This window comes from Orycteropus afer, unplaced genomic scaffold (genome assembly GCF_000298275.1).
Source record: "Orycteropus afer afer isolate SDZICR_OR568_19922 unplaced genomic scaffold, OryAfe1.0 scaffold00074, whole genome shotgun sequence".
In the NCBI taxonomy this organism is placed as follows: domain Eukaryota; kingdom Metazoa; phylum Chordata; class Mammalia; order Tubulidentata; family Orycteropodidae; genus Orycteropus; species Orycteropus afer.
Window position 1 is genome coordinate 4511078 of NW_006921661.1, and position 1427 is coordinate 4512504.

General features: G+C 39.0%; 1 protein-coding gene across 1 annotated transcript in view; it reads right to left on the reverse strand.

The window, feature by feature from the left end:
• EMSY (EMSY transcriptional repressor, BRCA2 interacting) overlaps window positions 1-1427 on the reverse strand; it is a 115107-nt gene that overhangs the window by 31498 nt on the left and 82182 nt on the right. The window lies entirely within an intron of this gene.

Genomic DNA, 1427 nt, shown 5'->3' on the forward strand with positions numbered 1-1427 from the left:
TACTGTCAGGGTCACTCAGTTCGCTGTCAGACCTCAGCTCCGTATGTCTCCTTTTTTTGGTATTTTCACGCAAATTCTTCTGCTAGTTGAGGTTTAGTCCAATTCTGTATCCTTCCCTTCAAGGCTCAGGGGTCCAAGATTATCTTCCGTGTCTGTGTTAATTGGTTTCCCTTTTCTTTGTTGAAGAGAGTCTTTGCAATCCTTCTGCCTAGTCCGCCATCTTGCCAGAACTCCCACATACAACTTTTTAAGTTGCATAGGCCAGACTGCAACCACCATGATTCTGACAAAAGCCTCTATTTTCTGTTACCTATAATAACTTTAAAGGAGCTCTGGTGGCATGGTGCATAAAGCATTTGGCTACTAACCTGAAGGTCGGCAGTTCAAACCCACTAGCTGCTCCACAGGAGGTAGATGAGGCAATCTACTTCCGCAAAGATTTACAGCTTTGGAAGCCCAATGAAGGTCACTATGAATCACAATAGACTCAATGGCAATGGGTTTAGTTTTTTTGGGTTATAATGAGTTTAAGAGTCATTTTACAACCTGTAGGGTATACAGTAGGATGATAGCCACAGCTAAGGATGGCAAAACAGAAAGACACAAGAAGACGAGATTCCCATTGGAAATCTGTGAGCCACACTATCAGCCAGGACTGCCTTCCTCTGAACTCTTATTAGCATAATAAAAACAAAACTCTAATTTGCTTAAGACACTATTCTTCAGGTTTCTTTTTATTAGCAACCATGAAATTCCTAATTGACACATCTACAGAAAGAAAACTTGTTTGGGAACTAAGTCATCTTTGAAGAAAACCCCAGAAGAACACTGATTTAGACAACTATTTGAAGCAACATGGAATGTGTGATGGATCAACTTCCTGGCAAAGGTTAAAACAATACGCAATGAAACAAGTGAAATGGGAGAATATTTTCAAACTGTACAATTCCATTTTAAAATTTGTACTCCTGGAGTTGACTTCAATCGGATCCATGAAAGAAAAATGTTAACTGACCACAACACTTTCATTTCTACCATATATAAGACTCTAAACTTTTTTTGACTCTATTAAGTCACTCAATTCCAGGAATTCAAGCATGAAAACATGCACTGTACTGTGACCTCTTTTAAGTGTTAAAGGATAAAGATGTCATTTTGAAAACTACAGTGTGCCTGACCCAAACCATGGCATTTTCATTGACGGATCTCAAAACCTACTATACAGCCAAAGTAGTCAAAACTGCCTGGTATTGGTTTAATGACACATACACAGACCAATGGAATAGAATTGAGAACCCAGATATAGATCCATCGACCTACAGACAGCTGATCTTTGACAATGGCCCAAAATCCATTAAATGGGGAAGAGAATGTTTGTTTAATAAATGGTGCTGGCAAAACTGGAGATCCATTTGCAGAAAAATGAA